The sequence below is a fragment of the Phyllobates terribilis genome, unplaced genomic scaffold, assembly GCF_046119375.1.
Source record: "Phyllobates terribilis strain yellow unplaced genomic scaffold, ASM4611937v1 Scaffold_8__6_contigs__length_399053987, whole genome shotgun sequence".
Lineage (NCBI taxonomy): Eukaryota > Metazoa > Chordata > Amphibia > Anura > Dendrobatidae > Phyllobates > Phyllobates terribilis.
The window spans coordinates 384,681,650-384,705,655 of NW_027362768.1; the positions used below are offsets into that span (position 1 = coordinate 384,681,650).

General features: G+C 47.0%; 1 protein-coding gene across 5 annotated transcripts in view; it reads left to right on the forward strand.

Moving 5' to 3' along the window:
• The window catches only part of PDE6H (phosphodiesterase 6H), a 347,300-nt gene that overhangs the window by 308,649 nt on the left and 14,645 nt on the right, over nucleotides 1-24,006 (forward strand). Inside the window, exon 1 of one of the 5 annotated variants that reach the window (XM_073645088.1) lies at nucleotides 12,081-12,231. The exons of the other annotated variants lie outside the window; for them this stretch is intronic. The gene's annotated coding sequence lies outside the window, so the exon portion shown is untranslated. Of the gene's footprint in view, nucleotides 1-12,080; nucleotides 12,232-24,006 lie in introns of those variants that run through there. 5 annotated transcript variants of the gene reach the window in all.

Consider the following 24,006-nt stretch of genomic DNA (forward strand, 5'->3'; position numbering starts at 1 on the left):
ATCACACAGGATAGGATTAGATACACAGCTCAGCAGACAGTATCACACAGGATAGGATTAGATACACGGCTCAGCAGACAGTATCACACAGGATAGGATTAGATACACGGCTCAGCAGACAGTATCACACAGGAGAGGATTAGATACACAGCTCAGCAGACAGTATCACACAGGAGAGGATTAGATACACGGCTCAGCAGACAGTATCACACAGGAGAGGATTAGATACACAGCTCAGCAGACAATATCACACAGGAGAGGATTAGATACACGGCTCAGCAGACAGTATCACACAGGAGAGGATTAGATACACAGCTCAGCAGACAATATCACACAGGATAGGATTAGATACACGGCTCAGCAGACAGTATCACACAGGAGAGGATTAGATACACAGCTCAGCAGACAGTATCACACAGGATAGGATTAGATACACGGCTCAGCAGACAGTATCACACAGGATAGGATTAGATACACAGCTCAGCAGACAGTATCACACAGGATAGGATTAGATACATGGCTCAGCAGACAGTATCACACAGGATAGGATTAGATACACAGCTCAGCAGACAGTATCACACAGGATAGGATTAGATACACAGCTCAGCAGACAGTATCAAACAGGATAGGATTAGATACATGGCTCAGCAGACAATATCACACAGGAGAGGATTAGATACATGGCTCAGCAGACAGTATCACACAGGATAAGATTAGATACACAGCTCAGCAGACAATATCACACAGGAGATGATTAGATACATGGCTCAGCAGACAGTATCACACAGGATAGGATTAGATACCCGGCTCAGCGGACAGTATCACACAGGATAGGATTAGATACACAGCTCAGCAGACAGTATCACACAGGATAGGATTAGATACACAGCTCAGCAGACAGTATCACACAGGATAGGATTAGATACACGGCTCAGCAGACAGTATCACACAGGATAGGATTAGATAAACAGCTCAGCAGACAATATCACACAGGAGAGGATTAGATACACGGCTCAGCAGACAGTATCACACAGGAGAGGATTAGATACACGGCTCAGCAGACAGTATCACACAGGATAGGATTAGATACACAGCTCAGCAGACAGTATCACACAGGATAGGATTAGATACACAGCTCAGCAGACAGTATCACACAGGAGAGGATTAGATACACGGCTCAGCAGACCGTATCACACAGGATAGGATTAGGTACACAGCTCAGCAGTCAGTATCACACAGGAGAGGATTAGATACACGGCTCAGCAGACAGTATCACACAGGAGAGGATTAGATACACGGCTCAGCAGACAGTATCACACAGGAGAGGATTAGATACACGGCTCAGCAGACAGTATCACACAGGAGAGGATTAGATACATGGCTCAGCGGACAGTATCACACAGGAGAGGATTAGATACACGGCTCAGCAGACCGTATCACACAGGAGAGGATTAGATACACGGCTCAGCAGACAGTATCACACAGGAGAGGATTAGATACATGGCTCAGCGGACAGTATCACACAGGAGAGGATTAGATACATGGCTCAGCGGACAGTATCACACAGGAGAGGATTAGATACACGGCTCAGCAGACAGTATCACACAGGAGAGGATTAGATACACGGCTCAGCAGACAGTATCACACAGGAGAGGATTAGATACACGGCTCAGCAGACAGTATCACACAGGAGAGGATTAGATACACGGCTCAGCAGACAGTATCACACAGGATAGGATTAGGTACACAGCTCAGCAGACAGTATCACACAGGAGAGGATTAGATACACAGCTCAGTGGACAGTATCACACAGGAGAGGATTACATACACGGCTCAGCAGACAGTATCACACAGGAGAGGATTAGATACACGGCTCAGCAGACCGTATCACACAGGATAGGATTAGGTACACAGCTCAGCAGTCAGTATCACACAGGAGAGGATTAGATACACGGCTCAGCAGTCAGTATCACACAGGATAGGATTAGATACACGGCTCAGCAGACAGTATCACACAGGATAGGATTAGATACACGGCTCAGCAGACAGTATCACACAGGAGAGGATTAGATACACAGCTCAGCAGACAGTATCACACAGGAGAGGATTAGATACACGGCTCAGCAGACAGTATCTCACAGGATAGGATTAGATACATGGCTCAGCAAACAGTATCACACAGGATAGGATTAGATACACGGCTCAGCAGACAGTATCACACAGGAGAGGATTAGATACACGGCTCAGCAGACAGTATCACACAGGAGAGGATTAGATACACAGCTCAGCAGACAGTATCACACAGGAGAGGATTAGATACACGGCTCAGCAGACAGTATCTCACAGGATAGGATTAGATACATGGCTCAGCAAACAGTATCACACAGGATAGGATTAGATACACGGCTCAGCAGACAGTATCACACAGGAGAGGATTAGATACACGGCTCAGCAGACAGTATCACACAGGATAGGATTAGATACACGGCTCAGCAGACAGTATCACACAGGATAGGATTAGATACACAGCTCAGCCGACCTTATCACCCAGGATAGGATTAGATACACGGCTCAGCAGACAGTATCACACAGGAGAGGATTAGATACACGGCTCAGCAGACAGTATCTCACAGGATAGGATTAGATACATGGCTCAGCAAACAGTATCACACAGGATAGGATTAGATACACGGCTCAGCAGACAGTATCACACAGGATAGGATTAGATACACGGCTCAGCAGACAGTATCACACAGGATAGGATTAGATACACAGCTCAGCCGACCTTATCACCCAGGATAGGATTAGATACACAGCTCAGCAGACAGTATCACACAGGAGAGGATTAGATACACGGCTCAGCAGACAGTATCTCACAGGATAGGATTAGATACATGGCTCAGCAAACAGTATCACACAGGATAGGATTAGATACACGGCTCAGCAGTCAGTATCACACAGGAGAGGATTAGATACACGGCTCAGCAGACAGTATCACACAGGATAGGATTAGATACACGGCTCAGCAGACAGTATCACACAGGAGAGGATTAGATACACGGCTCAGCAGACAGTATCACACAGGATAGAATTAGATACACAGCTCAGCCGACCTTATCACACAGGATAGGATTAGATACACAGCTCAGCAGTCAGTATCACACAGGATAGGATTCGATACACAGCTCAGCAGACAGTATCACACAGGATAGGATTAGATACACGGCTCAGCAGACAGTATCACACAGGAGAGGATTAGATACACGGCTCAGCAGACAGTATCACACAGGATAGAATTAGATACACAGCTCAGCAGTCAGTATCACACAGGATAGGATTCGATACACAGCTCAGCAGACAGTATCACACAGGATAGGATTAGATACACGGCTCAGCAGACAGTATCACACAGGAGAGGATTAGATACACGGCTCAGCAGACAGTATCACACAGGAGAGGATTAGATACACAGCTCAGCAGACAGTATCACACAGGATAGGATTAGATACACGGCTCAGCAGACAGTATCACACAGGATAGGATTAGATACACGGCTCAGCAGACAGTATCACACAGGAGAGGATTAGATACACGGCTCAGCAGACAGTATCACACAGGAGAGGATTAGATACACGGCTCAGCAGACAGTATCACACAGGAGAGGATTAGATACACAGCTCAGCAGACAGTATCACACAGGAGAGGATTAGATACACAGCTCAGCAGACAGTATCACACAGGATAGGATTAGATACACAGCTCAGCAGACAGTATCACACATGAGAGGATTAGATACAGCTCAGCAGACAGTATCACACAGGATAGGATTAGATACACGGCTCAGCAGACAGTATCACACAGGAGAGGATTAGATACACGGCTCAGCAGACAGTATCACACAGGATAGGATTAGATACACAGCTCAGCAGACAGTATCACACAGGGTAGGATTAGATACACGGCTCAGCAGACAGTATCACACAGGAGAGGATTAGATACACAGCTCAGCAGACAGTATCACACAGGAGAGGATTAGATACACAGCTCAGCAGACAGTATCACACAGTAGAGGATTAGATACACGGCTCAGCAGACAGTATCACACAGGATAGGATTAGATACACAGCTCAGCAGACAGTATCACACAGGAGAGGATTAGATACACAGCTCAGCAGACAGTATCACACAGGAGAGGATTAGATACACGGCTCAGCAGACAGTATCACACAGGATAGGATTAGATACACAGCTCAGCAGACAGTATCACACAGGAGAGGATTAGATACACGGCTCAGCAGACAGTATCACACAGTAGAGGATTAGATACACGGCTCAGCAGACAGTATCACACAGGGTAGGATTAGATACACGGCTCAGCAGACAGTATCACACAGGAGAGGATTAGATACACAGCTCAGCAGACAGTATCACACAGGAGAGGATTAGATACACAGCTCAGCAGACAGTATCACACAGTAGAGGATTAGATACACAGTTCAGCAGACAGTACCACACAGGATAGGATTAGATACACAGCTCAGCAGACAGTATCACACAGGATAGGATTAGATACACAGTTCAGCAGACAGTATCACACAGGATAGGATTAGATACACAGCTCAGCAGACAGTATCACACAGGAGAGGATTAGATACACAGCTCAGCAGACAGTATCACACAGGAGAGGATTAGATACACGGCTCAGCAGACAGTATCACACAGGAGAGGATTAGATACACAGCTCAGCAGACAGTATCACACAGGATAGGATTAGATACACAGTTCAGCAGACAGTATCACACAGGATAGGATTAGAGACACAGCTCAGCAGACAGTATCACACAGGAGAGGATTAGATACACAGCTCAGCAGACAGTATCACACAGGAGAGGATTAGATACACAGCTCAGCAGACAGTATCACACAGGAGAGGATTAGATACACAGCTCAGCAGACAGTATCACACAGTAGAGGATTAGATACACAGCTCAGCAGACAGTATCACACAGGAGAGGATTAGATACACGGCTCAGCAGACAGTATCACACAGGAGAGGATTAGATACACAGCTCAGCAGACAGTATCACACAGGAGAGGATTAGATACACGGCTCAGCAGACAGTATCACACAGGAGAGGATTAGATACACAGCTCAGCAAACAGTATCACACAGTAGAGGATTAGATACACGGCTCAGCAGACAGTATCACACAGGAGAGGATTAGATACACAGCTCAGCAGACAGTATCACACAGGAGAGGATTAGATACACAGCTCAGCAGACAGTATCACACAGTAGAGGATTAGATACACGGCTCAGCAGACAGTATCACACAGGAGAGGATTAGATACACAGCTCAGCAGACAGTATCACACAGTAGAGGATTAGATACACGGCTCAGCAGACAGTATCACACAGTAGAGGATTAGATACACAGCTCAGCAGACAGTATCACACAGGAGAGGATTAGATACACAGCTCAACAGACAGTATCACACAGGAGAGGATTAGATACACAGCTCAGCAGACAGTATCACACAGTAGAGGATTAGATACACAGCTCAGCAGACAGTATCACACAGGAGAGGATTAGATACACAGCTCAGCAGACAGTATCACACAGTAGAGGATTAGATACACGGCTCAGCAGACAGTATCACACAGTATAGGATTAGATACACGGCTCAGCAGACAGTATCACACAGGATAGGATTAGATACACAGCTCAGCAGACAGTATCACACAGGATAGGATTAGATACACAGCTCAGCAGACAGTATCACACGAGAGGATTAGATACACGGCTCAGCAGACCGTATCACACAGGATAGGATTAGATACACGGCTCAGCAGTCAGTATCACACAGGAGAGGATTAGATACACGGCTCAGCAGTCAGTATCACACAGGATAGGATTAGATACACGGCTCAGCAGACAGTATCACACAGGATAGGATTAGATACACAGCTCAGCAGACAGTATCACACAGGAGAGGATTAGATAAACGGCTCAGCAGACAGTATCACACAGGAGAGGATTAGATACACGGCTCAGCAGACAGTATCACACAGGATAGGATTAGATACACGGCTCAGCAGACAGTATCACACAGGATAGGATTAGATACACAGCTCAGCAGACAGCATCACACAGGATAGGATTAGATACACGGCTCAGCAGACAGTATCACACAGGAGAGGATTAGATACACGGCTCAGCAGACAGTATCACATAGAAGAGGATTAGATACACGGCTCAGCAGACAGTATCACACAGGATAGGATTAGATACACGGCTCAGCAGACAGTATCACACAGGAGAGGATTAGATACACGGCTCAGCAGACAGTATCACACAGGATAGGATTAGATACACGGCTCAGCAGACAGTATCACACAGGATAGGATTAGATACAGCTCAGCAGACAGTATCACACAGGATAGGATTAGATACACAGCTCAGCAGACAGCATCACACAGGATAGGATTAGATACACGGCTCAGCAGACAGTATCACACAGGAGAGGATTAGATACACGGCTCAGCAGACAGTATCACATAGAAGAGGATTAGATACACGGCTCAGCAGACAGTATCACACAGGATAGGATTAGATACACGGCTCAGCAGACAGTATCACACAGGATAGGATTAGATACACGGCTCAGCAGACAGTATCACACAGGAGAGGATTAGATACACGGCTCAGCAGTCAGTATCACACAGGATAGGATTAGATACACGGCTCAGCAGACAGTATCACACAGGATAGGATTAGATACACAGCTCAGCAGACAGTATCACACAGGATAGGATTAGATACACAGCTCAGCAGACAGTATCACACAGGAGAGGATTAGATACACGGCTCAGCAGACAGTATCACACAGGATAGGATTAGATACACAGCTCAGCAGACAGTATCACACAGGAGAGGATTAGATACACGGCTCAGCAGACCGTATCACACAGGATAGGATTAGGTACACAGCTCAGCAGTCAGTATCACACAGGAGAGGATTAGATACACGGCTCAGCAGTCAGTATCACACAGGATAGGATTAGATACACGGCTCAGCAGACAGTATCACACAGGATAGGATTAGATACACGGCTCAGCAGACAGTATCACACAGGATAGGATTAGATACACAGCTCAGCAGACAGTATCACACAGGAGAGGATTAGATACACGGCTCAGCAGACAGTATCACACAGGATAGGATTAGATACATGGCTCAGCAGTCAGTATCACACAGGAGAGGATTAGATACACGGCTCAGCAGACAGTATCACACAGGATAGGATTAGATACACGGCTCAGCAGACAGTATCACACAGGAGAGGATTAGATACACGGCTCAGCAGACAGTATCACACAGGAGAGGATTAGATACACGGCTCAGCAGACAGTATCACACAGGAGAGGATTAGATACACGGCTCAGCAGACAGTATCACACAGGAGAGGATTAGATACACAGCTCAGCAGACAGTATCACACAGGAGAGGATTAGATACACAGCTCAGCAGACAGTATCACACAGGATAGGATTAGATACACAGCTCAGCAGACAGTATCACACAGGATAGGATTAGATACAGGGCTCAGCAGACAGTATCACACAGGATAGGATTAGATACACGGCTCAGCAGACAGTATCACACAGGAGAGGATTAGATACACGGCTCAGCAGACAGTATCACACAGGATAGGATTAGATACACAGCTCAGCAGACAGTATCACACAGGATAGGATTAGATACACGGCTCAGCAGACAGTATCACACAGGAGAGGATTAGATACACAGGTCAGCAGACAGTATCACACAGGAGAGGATTAGATACACAGCTCAGCAGACAGTATCACACAGTAGAGGATTAGATACACGGCTCAGCAGACAGTATCACACAGTAGAGGATTAGATACACAGTTCAGCAGACAGTATCACACAGGATAGGATTAGATACACGGCTCAGCAGACAGTATCACACAGGAGAGGATTAGATACACAGCTCAGCAGACAGTATCACACAGTAGAGGATTAGATACACGGCTCAGCAGACAGTATCACACAGGATAGGATTAGATACACAGCTCAGCAGACAGTATCACACAGGATAGGATTAGATACACAGTTCAGCAGACAGTACCACACAGGATAGGATTAGATACACAGCTCAGCAGACAGTATCACACAGGATAGGATTAGATACACAGTTCAGCAGACAGTACCACACAGGATAGGATTAGATACACAGCTCAGCAGACAGTATCACACAGGATAGGATTAGATACACGGCTCAGCAGACAGTATCACACAGGAGAGGATTAGATACACAGCTCAGCAGACAGTATCACACAGGAGAGGATTAGATACACGGCTCAGCAGACAGTATCACACAGGAGAGGATTAGATACACGGCTCAGCAGACAGTATCACACAGGAGAGGATTAGATACACAGCTCAGCAGACAGTATCACACAGTAGAGGATTAGATACACGGCTCAGCAGACAGTATCACACAGGAGAGGATTAGATACACAGCTCAGCAGACAGTATCACACAGGAGAGGATTAGATACACAGCTCAGCAGACAGTATCACACAGTAGAGGATTAGATACACGGCTCAGCAGACAGTATCACACAGGAGAGGATTAGATACACAGCTCAGCAGACAGTATCACACAGTAGAGGATTAGATACACAGCTCAGCAGACAGTATCACACAGGAGAGGATTAGATACACAGCTCAGCAGAGAGTATCACACAGTAGAGGATTAGATACACGGCTCAGCAGACAGTATCACACAGGAGAGGATTAGATACACAGCTCAGTAGACAGTATCACACAGTAGAGGATTAGATACACGGCTCAGCAGACAGTATCACACAGGAGAGGATTAGATACACAGCTCAGCAGACAGTATCACACAGGAGAGGATTAGATACACAGCTCAGCAGACAGTATCACACAGGATAGGATTAGATACACAGCTCAGCAGACAGTATCACACAGGATAGGATTAGATACACAGCTCAGCAGACAGTATCACACAGGAGAGGATTAGATACACGGCTCAGCAGACCGTATCACACAGGATAGGATTAGATACACAGCTCAGCAGTCAGTATCACACAGGAGAGGATTAGATACACGGCTCAGCAGTCAGTATCACACAGGATAGGATTAGATACACGGCTCAGCAGACAGTATCACACAGGATAGGATTAGATACACAGCTCAGCAGACAGTATCACACAGGATAGGATTAGATAAACGGCTCAGCAGACAGTATCACACAGGATAGGATTAGATACACGGCTCAGCAGACAGTATCACACAGGATAGGATTAGATACAGCTCAGCAGACAGTATCACACAGGATAGGATTAGATACACGGCTCAGCAGACAGTATCACACAGGATAGGATTAGATACATGGCTCAGCAGACAGTATCACACAGGATAGGATTAGATACACGGCTCAGCAGTCAGTATCACACAGGATAGGATTAGATACACGGCTCAGCAGACAGTATCACACAGGATAGGATTAGATACACAGCTCAGCAGACAGTATCACACAGGATAGGATTAGATAAACGGCTCAGCAGACAGTATCACACAGGATAGGATTAGATACACGGCTCAGCAGACAGTATCACACAGGATAGGATTAGATACAGCTCAGCAGACAGTATCACACAGGATAGGATTAGATACACGGCTCAGCAGACAGTATCACACAGGAGAGGATTAGATACACGGCTCAGCAGACAGTATCACACAGGATAGGATTAGATACACGGCTCAGCAGACAGTATCACACAGGATAGGATTAGATACACGGCTCAGCAGACAGTATCACACAGGAGAGGATTAGATACACGGCTCAGCAGTCAGTATCACACAGGATAGGATTAGATACACGGCTCAGCAGACAGTATCACACAGGATAGGATTAGATACACAGCTCAGCAGACAGTATCACACAGGAGAGGATTAGATACATGGCTCAGCAGACAGTATCACACAGGAGAGGATTAGATACACGGCTCAGCAGATAGTATCACACAGGATAGGATTAGATACACGGCTCAGCAGACAGTATCACACAGGATAGGATTAGATACACGGCTCAGCAGACAGTATCACACAGGATAGGATTAGATACACGGCTCAGCAGACAGTATCACACAGGATAGGATTAGACACACGGCTCAGCAGACAGTATCACACAGGATAGGATTAGACACACGGCTCAGCAGACAGTATCACACAGGATAGGATTAGATACACGGCTCAGCAGACAGTATCACACAGGATAGGATTAGACACACGGCTCAGCAGACAGTATCACACAGGATAGGATTAGATACACAGCTCAGCAGACAGTATCACACAGGATAGGATTAGACACACGGCTCAGCAGACAGTATCACACAGGATAGGATTAGATACACAGCTCAGCAGACAGTATCACACAGGATAGGATTAGATACACGGCTCAGCAGACAGTATCACACAGGATAGGATTAGATACATGGCTCAGCAGACAGTATCACACAGGAGAGGATTAGATACACAGCTCAGCAGACAGTATCACACAGGATAGGATTAGACACACGGCTCAGCAGACAGTATCACACAGGATAGGATTAGATACATGGCTCAGCAGACAGTATCACACAGGATAGGATTAGATACACGGCTCAGCAGACAGTATCACACAGGATAGGATTAGATACACGGCTCAGCAGACAGTATCACACAGGAGAGGATTAGATACATGGCTCAGCAGACAGTATCACACAGGAGAGGATTAGATACACGGCTCAGCAGATAGTATCACACAGGATAGGATTAGATACACGGCTCAGCAGACAGTATCACACAGGATAGGATTAGATACACGGCTCAGCAGACAGTATCACACAACGACTAGAAGCATTCTTGTTTCCGTGGCTCAGATACACAGTTCAGGAGACATCACACGTGGCAAGCTTAGATACAGGGGCTCAGAAGCACCGGGTCCGTAGCAATGATTTCATCATACAATGAGATGTGATGATGGGGGTTGTAGTCTCAGTGTCGGCCGTTGGGCCTTATCTTGTTGCTATAGTGCAGAGATCAGAAGTTTCTGGACGATCACTTCTTGCTGTCGTGATCGTCCCTCGTGATCTGGAGATAATATCGTGATGCACGAAGTTCGATCTGATGAGAGAGTGATCCTGCGGAGATTGGAGGAGGCTGATATAATAATAATATTATTATTATTATTATTATTATGATTATTGTCATCGTTATAACCTCCTGTACATTATACCTGTAGAATGGGCTCCTCTGACATCAGCATCAGTAGCTGATTTTTCTGTAAATCCCATAGTCGGCCCATTATAAAGGAAAATGTCATATCCCTTAATAGGGAGTGATCTCTGGATCTCTGAGATCCCTTCCGAATTCCCCACCAATCCGACCTGTGTGACAAATGAAACAGATTTCATAAAATCTTCATAGACGCTGCTGTCCCTTTAAATATTACAGGACAAGTCCATCAGGTCCCATAATAAGTCCTGACACATGTCACTAATATTCCAATTCCTCCTGGATATTTTCCAGCTCTTTACTTTGCTGTCAGTGACTAGAAACCTTCTTGTTCCTGTGTGGTCATGTCAGCACAGCTGCTGGGTTGTTACAATGTATCAGTGTAGATCAGAGTTCAGGACAGGGAGGGGATTTATAATGTTGATGTGTTCGGCTCATAGATTACAATGTAACAAACACTCAGAAGTGACTATTCTGCTTCTTAATGTTAACTAAATTGTTTCCATTCGTTGACAGTAAGCAGATTTTCTGAATCCCATTAGTAGGGAACAGAAGGACAGTGATGTCATCAGAAGATAATTATTATGGAGATGTTGAGGAATTGCCATTTAGGCGATTTCCTCCCTTTTTCTGCACACATCACCCACCTACAATTCCAAGTTATAAGATCACAGGGTGTTGTTGATGAAGGGGGGGTCACATACTTTTGCCCTTGTGGGGGTTTTATAACACAGACTCGTGTAGCAGCGTCTCTGCCCATCAAATGTCAAGAAACTCCATATTATCTAATTGGCTGCTGGCGATAATCTGCGGATAATCGGCTCAATGTCCGCACAGTATATCTGCAGGGTCAGCCGGTGGAGCGGCGGGAGTAGCGGTGTGCAGCGCGTGGAGCAGTGTGAGTATCAGCGGCGGCCGAGGGGATCTCATCGAATTTTATTATGGGTTATCGGAGAAATATAAAACCTGTCATAGACCAGGATCCGAGAATTTGTTCTGGCGTTTGAGGATCATGTGATCGATCGATCTCTGCGATACTCACTGGATATTGATTACAAGGATTTGAGGAATAATCGACTATTGGATGTAGAAGCTCCGGGAAAAATCCTGGAAATCATCCAGAAATTGGTTGCAGATCTGCGGAAAGCGACGGTGTAATGAGCGACTGAGCGTAACTACGAGGAATAGTCATAGAATATACCGTAACGTAATACAATGTAACATAATAGAACAAAATGTAAAGTAAATGAATACAACAGAGTATAATGTAACAATAATATATCATGTATCCTCATAGAGTAATGCAAACTGCTGTAGCATCATATTTTATATACTAATATAATGTGCTGCAACGCAACATGACATAGTATAATCTGCCTAGTAATATATAATGTATCCTGTGAAATAGGATATAATATACCATAACATGGTGCAAAGAAGTGTAATGTAATAATATAGTATGTAAGCTTTCATCATATAATATTATTACCTGACACAACACAATGTATTATCGTGTATTAAGCAGTAAGATAATAACATATATAATAATGTAGCATAAAATAGTGTAGCATCATAAAATGTAATCCAACATCGCACAATATTGTATGTTATGAAGAAATACAATATTATTTATATTACGTTATATAATATACACAAGGCTATATCAGTCACTGGAGAGACAAACTGTACAGTCATGGCCAAAAGTTCTGAGACTGACAAGTTTTGCTTTTCACATTTTGCCTCTTCAGTGTTTTCGCTCTTTTAGTCGCTGTTTCTATGGTTACTGACAATTATAAACATTCCAGAAGTTGTTACATTTTATTGACAAATCCCTGAAGTTTCTGTGACGCCTCAATATTCCCAGTGCTGCCCCTTATTCTCCACACTCCTGCCCCTTATTCTCCAGGCTCCTGCCCCTTATTCTCCACACTCCTGCCCCTTATTCTCCACACTCCTGCCCCCTTAATCTCCACACTCCTGCCCCTTATTCTCCACGCTCCTGCCCCTTATTCTCCACGCTCCTGCCCCTTATTCTCCAGGCTCCTGCCCCTTATTCTCCACGCTCCTGCCCCTTATTCTCCACACTCCTGCCCCTTATTCTCCACACTCCTGCCCCTTATTCTCCACACTCCTGCCCCCTTATTCTCCACACTCCTGCCCCTTATTCTCCAGGCTCCAGCCCCTTATTCTCCACACTCCTGCCCCTTATTCTCCAGGCTCCTGCCCCTTATTCTCCACGCTCCTGCCCCTTATTCTCCACACTCCTGCCCCTTATTCTCCACGCTCCTGCCCCTTATTCTCCACACTCCTGCCCCTTATTCTCCACACTCCTGCCCCTTATTCTCCAGACTCCTGCCCCTTATTCTCCACACTCCTGCCCCTTATTCTCCACACTCCTGCCCCCTTATTCTCCACACTCCTGACCCTTATTCTCCGCACTTCTGCCCCTTATTCTCCACACTCCTGCCCCTTATTCTCCACACTCCTGCCCCTTATCCTCCACACTCCTGCCCCTTATTCTCCACACTCCTGCCCCTTATTCTCCACGCTCCTGCCCCTTATTCTCCACACTCCTGCCCCTTATTCTCCACACTCCTGCCCCCTTATTCTCCACACTCCTGCCCCTTATTCTCCACACTCCTGCCCCTTATTCTCCGCACTTCTGCCCCTTATTCTCCACACTCCTGCCCCTTATTCTCCACACTCCTGCCCCTTATCCTTCACACTCCTGCCCCTTATTCTCCACACTCCTGCCCCTTATTCTCCACGCTCCTGCCCCTTATTCTCCACACTCCTGCCCCTTATTCTCCACGCTCCTGCCCCTTATTCTCCACGCTCCTGCCCCTTATTCTCCACACTCCTGCCCCTTATTCTCCACACTCCTGCCCCTTATTCTCCACACTCCTGCCCCTTATTCTGCACACTCCTGCCCCTTATTCTCCACACTCCTGCCCCTTATTCTGCACACTCCTGCCCCTTATTCTCCACGCTCCTGCCCCTTATTCTCCACGCTCCTGCCCCTTATTCTCCACACTTCTGCCCCTTATTCTCCACACTCCTGCCCCTTATTCTCCACACTCCTGCCCCTTATTCTGCACACTCCTGCCCCTTATTCTCCACGCTCCTGCCCCTTATTCTCCACGCTCCTGCCCCTTATTCTCCACACTTCTGCCCCTTATTCTCCACACTCCTGCCCCTTATTCTCCACACTTCTGCCCCTTATTCTCCACACTCCTGCCCCTTATTCTCCACACTCCTGCCCCTTATTCTGCACACTCCTGCCCCTTATTCTCCATGCTCCTGCCCCTTATTCTCCACACTCCTGCCCCTTATTCTCCAGGCTCCTGCCCCTTATTCTCCACACTTCTGCCCCTTATTCTCCACACTCCTGCCCCTTATTCTCCACACTCCTGCCCCTTATTCTCCCCACTCCTGCCCCTTATTCTCCACACTCCTGCCCCTTATTCTCCAGACTTCTGCCCCTTATTCTCCACACTCCTGCCCCTTATTCTCCCATCATCCAGGACATTGTGGGGATGATGCTTTTTCCCCCATGATGAAGACCAGGTAACAAGAAAAAGTGAGAACTAAGAGGTCGGGGAACAGAACATTGACATTCTGGGTCCTCGGCCAGAAACTCCCCAGGTCTCCTCCCATTGAAAACCTGCAGTCAATCCTCAGAAAACAAAAAAAAAACAGAACTTGTGATAACTCAGAGCTCTGAAGAGACAAGATCAGGCGACCATCAGTCAGGATCTGCCTAGAAGTCAATATCCAGCTGCTGGGGGAAGGGCAGAAGTGTGGAGAACAAGGGGGCAGGAGTGTGGAGAATAAGGGGCAGGAGTGTGGAGAATAAGGGGCAGAAGTGTGGAGAATAAGGGGCAGAAGTGTGGAGAACAAGGGGGCAGGAGTGTGGAGAATAAGGGGCAGGAGTGTGGAGAATAAGGGGCAGAAGTGTGGAGAATAAGGGGCAGGAGTGTGAAGAATAAGGGGCAGAGGTGTGGAGAATAAGGGGCTGGAGTGTGGAGAATAAGGGGCTGGAGTGTAGAGAAGAAGGGGCAGGAGCGTGGAGAAGAAGGGGCAGGAGCATGGAGAATAAGGGACAGGAGTGTGGAGAATAAGGGGCAGGAGTGTGGAGAATATGGGGCAGGAGTGTGGAGAATAAGGGGCAGAAGTGTGGAGAATAAGGGGCAGAAGTGTGGAGAATAAGGGGCAAGCGTGTGGAGAATAAGGGGCAGGAGTGTGGAGAATAAAGGGCAGGAGTGTAGAGAAGAAGGGGCAGGAGCGTGGAGAAGAAGGGGCAGGAGCATGGAGAATAAGGGACAGGAGTGTGGAGAATAAAGGGCAGGAGTGTGGAGAATAAGGGGCAGGAGTGTGGAGAATAAGGGGCAGGAGTGTAGAGAAGAAGGGGCAGGAGTGTGGAGAATAAGGGGCAGGAGTGTGGAGAATAAGGGGCAGGAGTGTAGAGAAGAAGGGGCAGGAGCGTGGAGAAGAAGGGGCAGGAGCGTGGAGAATAAGGGACAGGAGTGTGGAGAATAAGGGGCAGGAGTGTGGAGAATAAGGGGCAGAAGTGTGGAGAATAAGGGGCAGGAGTGTGAAGAATAAGGGGCAGAGGTGTGGAGAATAAGGGGCTGGAGTGTGGAGAATAAGGGGCTGGAGTGTAGAGAAGAAGGGGCAGGAGCGTGGAGAAGAAGGGGCAGGAGCATGGAGAATAAGGGACAGGAGTGTGGAGAATAAGGGGCAGGAGTGTGGAGAATATGGGGCAGGAGTGTGGAGAATAAGGGGCAGAAGTGTGGAGAATAAGGGGCAGAAGTGTGGAGAATAAGGGGCAAGCGTGTGGAGAATAAGGGGCAGGAGTGTGGAGAATAAAGGGCAGGAGTGTAGAGAAGAAGGGGCAGGAGCGTGGAGAAGAAGGGGCAGGAGCATGGAGAATGAGGGACAGGAGTGTGGAGAATAAAGGGCAGGAGTGTGGAGAATAAGGGGCAGGAGTGTGGAGAATAAGGGGCAGGAGTGTAGAGAAGAAGGGGCAGGAGTGTGGAGAATAAGGGGCAGGAGTGTGGAGAATAAGGGGCAGGAGTGTAGAGAAGAAGGGGCAGGAGCGTGGAGAAGAAGGGGCAGGAGCGTGGAGAATAAGGGACAGGAGTGTGGAGAATAAGGGGCAGGAGTGTAGAGAATAAGGGACAGGAGTGTGGAGAATAAGGGGCAGGAGTGTAGAGAATAAGGGGCAGAAGTGTGGAGGAATAAGGGACAGGAGTGTGGAGAATAAGGGGCAGGAGTGTAGAGAATAAGGGGCAGGAGTGTGGAGATTAGGGGACAGGAGTGTGGAGAATAAGGGGCAGAAGTGTGGAGAATAAGGGGCAGGAGTGTGGAGAATAAGGGGCAGGAGTGTGGAGAATAAGGGGCAGGAGTGAGGAGAATAAGGGGCAGGAGTGTGGAGAATAAGGGGCAGAAGTGTGGAGAATAAGGGGCAGGAGTGTGGAGAATAAGGGGCAGGAGCCTGGAGAATAAGGGGCAGGAGCCTGGAGAATAAGGGGCAGGAGCGTGGAGAATAAGGGGCAGAAGTGTGGAGAATAAGGGGCAGAAGTGGGGAGAATAAGGGGCAGGAGTGTGGAGAATAAGGGGCAGGAGTGTGGAGAATAAGGGGCAGGAGTGTGGAGAATAAGGCGCAGAAGTGGGGAGAATAAGGGGCAGAAGTGTGGAGAATAAGGGGCAGGAGTGTGGAGAATAAGGCGCAGAAGTGGGGAGAATAAGGGGCAGGAGTGTGAAGAATAAGGGGCAGGAGTGTGGAGAATAAGGGGCAGGAGTGTGGAGAATAAGGGGCAGGAGTGTGGAGAATAAGGGGCAGGAGTGTGGAGAATAAGGCGCAGAAGTGGGGAGAATAAGGGGCAGGAGTGTGGAGAATAAGGGGCAGGAGTGTGGAGAATAAGGGGCAGAAGTGTGGAGAATAAGGGGCAGAAGTGTGGAGAATAAGGGGCAGGAGTGTGGAGAATAAGGGGCAGAAGTGTGGAGAATAAGGGGCAGAAGTGTGGAGAATAAGGGGCAGGAGCGTGGAGCATAAGGGGCAGGAGCGTGGAGAATAAGGGGCAGGAGTGTGGAGAATAAGGGGGCAGGAGTGTGGAGAATAAGGGGCAGGAGCCTGGAGAATAAGGGGCAGGAGTGTGGAGAATAAGGGGCAGGAGTGTGGAGAATAAGGGGCAGGAGTGTGGAGAATAAGGGGCAGGAGTGTGGAGGATAAGGGGCAGGAGTGTGGAGAATAAGGGGCAGAAGTGTGGAGAATAAGGGGCAGGAGTGTGGAGAATAAGGGGCAGGAGTGTGGAGAATAAGGGGCAGGAGTGTGGAGAATAAGGGGCAGAAATGTGGAGAATAAGGGGCAGGAGCGTGGAGAATAAGGGGCAGAAGTGTGGAGAATAAGGGGCAGGAGCCTGGAGAATAAGGGGCAGGAGTGTGGAGAATAAGGGGCAGGAGCCTGGAGAATAAGGGGCAGGAGTGTGGAGAATAAGGGGCAGGAGTGTGGAGAATAAGGGGCAGGAGTGTGGAGAATAAGGGGCAGGAGTGTGGAGAATAAGGGGCAGGAGCCTGGAGAATAAGGGGCAGGAGTGTGGAGAATAAGGGGCAGGAGTGTGGAGAATAAGGGGCAGGAGCGTGGAGAATAAGGGGCAGAAGTGTGGAGAATAAGGGGCAGGAGTGTGGAGAATAAGGGGCAGGAGCCTGGAGAATAAGGGGCAGGAGTGTGGAGAATAAGGGGCAGGAGCCTGGAGAATAAGGGGCAGGAGTGTGGAGAATAAGGGGCAGGAGTGTGGAGAATAAGGGGCAGGAGCCTGGAGAATAAGGGGCAGGAGTGTGGAGAATAAGGGGCAGAAGTGTGGAGAATAAGGGGCAGAAGTGTGGAGAATAAGGGGCAGGAGTGTGGAGAATAAGGGGCAGAAGTGTGGAGAATAAGGGGCAGGAGTGTGGAGAATAAGGGGCAGCGCTGGGAATATTGAGGTGTCACAGAAACTTCATGGATTTGTTAATAAAATGTAACAACTTCTGGAATGTTTATAATTGTCAGTAACCATAGAAACAGCGACTTTACAGAGCGAAAACACTGAAGAGGCAAAATGTGAAAAGCAAAACTTGTGTGAGTGGCCAGACATTTTGTCTTTCCGGTGTTTATTATGGAGGTTATTAAAGGCACTGATCATCTTTACAGCAGATTCTTAATATTTTCCTGTTGAATGTTGGATGATAACAGAGAGCAGCAGCAGAACATGGAATCACCTGCAGTTGTATTTATCTGACAGGAAATAATGAGATTGTGGCTGTGAAATCATTAGCATCCTCATATACGTGGTCCTATGTGAGGGTCTGGGAACAGAGGGGCTTCAAAGTAACCAAAATAGTCTGCACCGTGATGATGACGACAATGAGCTCAGCCCCTCATCCACTTACTGCCGGATTATCCCGCACCGCGGCGGAGTACAATTAACAGTGACAGAAGAGCTTACAATTATCCCGCAGAAAAGCCGCTTCACCGATGATCCAGGCGAATAATTAGATCTAACGAAGGCATGACCATTATCCAGACTGGCAATTACTTAACAGCATTTCCAGAAAGTTCTGATCCTGCTTGATATATCTAATGTTATCCTGTGTGATACTGTCTGCTGAGCCGTGTATCTAATCCTATCCTGTGTGATACTGTCTGCTGAGCTGTGTATCTAATCCTATCCTGTGTGATACTGTCTGCTGAGCCGTGTATCTAATCCTCTCCTGTGTGATACTGTCTGCTGAGCTGTGTATCTAATCCTATCCTGTGTGATACTGTCTGCTGAGCCCTGTATCTAATCCTCTCCTGTGTGATACTGTCTGCTGAGCCGTGTATCTAATCCTATCCTGTGTGATACTGTCTGCTGAGCCGTGTATCTAATCCTCTCCTGTGTGATACTGTCTGCTGAGCTGTGTATCTAATCCTCTCCTGTGTGATACTGTCTGCTGAGCCGTGTATCTAATCCTCTCCTGTGTGATACTGTCTACTGAGCTGTGTATCTAATCCTCTCCTGTGTGATACTGTCTGCTGAGCCGTGTATCTAATGTTATCCTGTGTGATACTGTCTGCTGAGCCGTGTATCTAATCCTCTCCTGTGTGATACTGTCTGCTGAGCCGTGTATCTAATCCTCTCCTGTGTGATACTGTCTGCTGAGCCGTGTATCTAATGTTATCCTGTGTGATACTGTCTGCTGAGCCGTGTATCTAATCCTCTCCTGTGTGATACTGTCTGTTGAGCCATGTATCTAATCCTATCCTGTGTGATACTGTCTGCTGAGCCGTGTATCTAATGTTATCCTGTGTGATACTGTCTGCTGAGCTGTGTATCTAATCCTATCCTGTGTGATACTGTCTGCTGAGCCGTGTATCTAATCCTATCCTGTGTGATACTGTCTGCTGAGCTGTGTATCTAATCCTATCCTGTGTGATACTGTCTGCTGAGCTGTGTATCTAATCCTATCCTGTGTGATACTGTCTGCTGAGCCGTGTATCTAATCCTATCCTGTATGATACTGTCTGCTGAGCCGTGTATCTAATCCTCTCCTGTGTGATACTGTCTGCTGAGCCGTGTATCTAATCCTATCCTGTGTGATACTGTCTGCTGAGCTGTGTATCTAATCCTCTCTTGTGTGATACTGTCTGCTGAGCCGTGTATCTAATCCTATCCTGTGTGATACCTTCCTCCTGAGCCATGTATCTAATCCTATCCTGTGTGATACTGTCTGCTGAGCCGTGTATCTAATCCTATCCTGTGTGATACTATCTGCTGAGCTGTGTATCTAATCCTATCTTGTGTGATACTATCTGCTGAGCCGTGTATCTAATCCTATCCTGTGTGATACTGTCTGCTGAGCCGTGTATCTAATCCTATCCTGTGTGATACTGTCTGCTGAGCCGTGTATCTAATCCTCTCCTGTGTGATACTATCTGCTGAGCCGTGTATCTAATGTTATCCTGTGTGATACTGTCTGCTGAGCTGTGTATCTAATCCTCTCCTGTGTGATACTGTCTGCTGAGCCGTGTATCTAATCCTCTCCTGTGTGATACTGTCTGCTGAGCCGTGTATCTAATGTTATCCTGTGTGATACTGTCTGCTGAGCCGTGTATCTAATCCTATCCTGTGTGATACTGTCTGCTGAGCTGTGTATCTAATCCTCTCTTGTGTGATACTGTCTGCTGAGCCGTGTATCTAATCCTCTCCTGTGTGATACTGTCTGCTGAGCTGTGTATCTAATCCTATCCTGTGTGATACTGTCTGCTGAGCCGTGTATCTAATCCTCTCCTGTGTGATACCTTTCTCCTGAGCCGTGTATCTAATCCTATCCTGTGTGATACTGTCTGCTGAGCTGTGTATCTAATCCTATCCTGTGTGATACTGTCTGCTGAGCCGTGTATCTAATCCTATCCTGTGTGATACTGTCTGCTGAGCTGTGTATCTAATCCTATCCTGTGTGATACTGTCTGCTGAGCTGTGTATCTAATCCTATCCTGTGTGATACTGTCTGCTGAGCCGTGTATCTAATCCTATCCTGTATGATACTGTCTGCTGAGCCGTGTATCTAATCCTCTCCTGTGTGATACTGTCTGCTGAGCTGTGTATCTAATCCTCTCCTGTGTGATACTGTCTGCTGAGCTGTGTATCTAATCCTATCCTGTGTGATACTGTCTGCTGAGCTGTGTATCTAATGTTATCCTGTGTGATACTGTCTGCTGAGCCGTGTATCTAATCCTATCCTGTGTGATACTGTCTGCTGAGCTGTGTATCTAATCCTCTCTTGTGTGATACTGTCTGCTGAGCCGTGTATCTAATCCTCTCCTGTGTGATACTGACTGCCGAGCTGTGTATCTAATCCTATCCTGTGTGATACCTTCCTCCTGAGCCATGTATCTAATCCTATCCTGTGTGATACTGTCTGCTGAGCCGTGTATCTAATCCTATCCTGTGTGATACTATCTGCTGAGCTGTGTATCTAATCCTATCTTGTGTGATACTATCTGCTGAGCCGTGTATCTAATCCTATCCTGTGTGATACTGTCTGCTGAGCCGTGTATCTAATCCTATCCTGTGTGATACTGTCTGCTGAGCCGTGTATCTAATCCTCTCCTGTGTGATACTATCTGCTGAGCCGTGTATCTAATGTTATCCTGTGTGATACTGTCTGCTGAGCTGTGTATCTAATCCTATCCTGTGTGATACTATCTAGTTAGCCGTGTATCTAATACTCTCCTGTGTGATACTGTCTGCTGAGCCGTGTATCTAATGTTATCCTGTGTGATACTGTCTGCTGAGCCGTGTATCTAATCCTATCCTGTGTGATACTGTCTGCTGAGCTGTGTATCTAATCCTCTCCTGTGTGATAATGTCTGCTGAGCCGTGTATCTAATCCTATTCTGTGTGATACCTTTCTCCTGAGCCATGTATCTAATCCTATCCTGTGTGATACCTTTCTCCTGAGCCATGTATCTAATCCTATCCTGTGTGATACTGTCTGCTGAGCCGTGTATCTAATCCTATCCTGTGTGATACTATCTGCTGAGCCGTGTATCTAATACTCTCCTGTGTGATACTGTCTGCTGAGCCGTGTATCTAATCCTATCCTGTGTGATACTATCTGCTGAGCCGTGTATCTAATCCTATCCTGTGTGATACTATCTGCTGAGCCGTGTATCTAATCCTATCCTGTGTGATACTGTCTGCTGAGCCGTGTATCTAATCCTATCCTGTGTGATACTGTCTGCTGAGCTGTGTATCTAATCCTCTCCTGTGTGATACTGTCTGCTGAGCCGTGTATCTAATCCTATCCTGTGTGATACTGTCTGCTGAGCTGTGTATCTAATCCTCTCCTGTGTGATACTGTCTGTTGAGCAGTGTATCTAATCCCATCCTGTGTGATACTCTCTGCTGAGCCGTGTATCTAATCCTATCCTGTGTGATACTATCTGCTGAGCTGTGTATCTAATCCTATCTTGTGTGATACTGTCTGCTGAGCCGTGTATCTAATCCTATCCTGTGTGATACTGTCTGCTGAGCCGTGTATCTAATCCTATCTTGTGTGATACTGTCTGCTGAGCTGTGTATCTAATCCTATCCTGTGTGATACTATCTGCTGAGCCGTGTATCTAATCCTATCCTGTGTGATACTATCTGCTGAGCTGTGTATCTAATCCTATCTTGTGTGATACTGTCTGCTGAGCCGTGTATCTAATCCTATCCTGTGTGATTCTATCTGCTGAGCCGTGTATCTAATCCTATCCTGTGTGATACTGTCTGCTGAGCCGTGTATCTAATCCTCTCCTGTGTGATACTATCTGCTGAGCCGTGTATCTAATGTTATCCTGTGTGATACTGTCTGCTGAGCTGTGTATCTAATCCTATCCTGTGTGATACTGTCTGCTGAGCCGTGTATCTAATCCTCTCCTGTGTGATACTGTCTGCTGAGCCGTGTATCTAATGTTATCCTGTGTGATACTGTCTGCTGAGCCGTGTATCTAATCCTATCCTGTGTGATACTGTCTGCTGAGCCGTGTATCTAATCCTCTCCTGTGTGATACCTTTCTCCTGAGCCATGTATCTAATCCTATCCTGTGTGATACTGTCTGCTGAGCCGTGTATCTAATCCTCTCCTGTGTGATACTGACTGCTGAGCCGTGTATCTAATCCTCTCCTGTGTGATACTATCTGCTGAGCCGTGTATCTAATGTTATCCTTTGTGATACTGTCTGCCGAGCTGTGTCTCTAATCCTATCCTGTGTGATACTGTCTGCTGAGCTGTGTATCTAATCCTATCCTGTGTGATACTGTCTGCTGAGCCGTGTATCTAATCCTCTCCTGTGTGATACTGTCTGCTGAGCCGTGTATCTAATCCTATCCTGTGTGATACTGTCTGCTGAGCCGTGTATCTAATCCTCTCCTGTGTGATACTGTCTGCTGAGCTGTGTATCTAATCCTCTCCTGTGTGATACTGTCTGCTGAGCCGTGTATCTAATCCTCTCCTGTGATACTGTCTGCTGAGCCGTGTATCTAATGTTATCCTGTGTGATACTGTCTGCTGAGCCGTGTATCTAATCCTATCCTGTGTGATACTGTCTGCTGAGCCGTGTATCTAATGTTATCCTGTGTGATACTGTCTGCTGAGCCGTGTATCTAATCCTATCCTGTGTGATACTGTCTGCTGAGCTGTGTATCTAATCCTCTCTTGTGTGATACTGTCTGCTGAGCCATGTATCTAATCCTATCCTGTGTGATACCTTTCTCCTGAGCCGTGTATCTAATCCTATCCTGTGTGATACTGTCTGCTGAGCCGTGTATCTAATCCTATCCTGTGTGATACTGTCTGCTGAGCTGTGTATCTAATCCTCTCCTGTGTGATACTGTCTGCTGAGCCGTGTATCTAATCCTATCCTGTGTGATACCTTTCTCCTGAGCCGTGTATCTAATCCTATCCTGTGTGATACTGTCTGCTGAGCCGTGTATCTAATCCTATCCTGTATGATACTGTCTGCTGAGCCGTGTATCTAATCCTCTCCTGTGTGATACTGTCTGCTGAGCTGTGTATCTAATCCTATCCTGTGTGATACTGTCTGCTGAGCCGTGTATCTAATCCTACCCTGTGTGATACTGTCTGCTGAGCCATGTATCTAATC